Source organism: Cystoisospora suis, assembly GCF_002600585.1.
Source record: "Cystoisospora suis strain Wien I chromosome Unknown contig_1916, whole genome shotgun sequence".
NCBI classification, from domain to species: domain Eukaryota; phylum Apicomplexa; class Conoidasida; order Eucoccidiorida; family Sarcocystidae; genus Cystoisospora; species Cystoisospora suis.
This window is the reverse complement of record NW_027154716.1, coordinates 1-224: the sequence shown is the minus strand read 5'-3', so window position 1 is coordinate 224 and position 224 is coordinate 1.

Below are 224 nucleotides of genomic sequence, written 5' to 3'. Positions count from 1 at the left end.
CTACAGCTGAAGCGTGTAACTGAAGGAGCTTCACCCCGTGAAGAAACATTCTATTCTAATCTCATTCTCTAACTTCTTCCTTCTCTTAACGGTCAACCTCCTCAACCACGAAGGCGCGGGACGGAAAAAGAACAACAACTGGCTAGAAGCAACTTGAACCGTTCTCTACGGCTAAGCCTCATTGACTGAGAAAGAGAGGAACCGCACAGATAAGCGTAGGGATA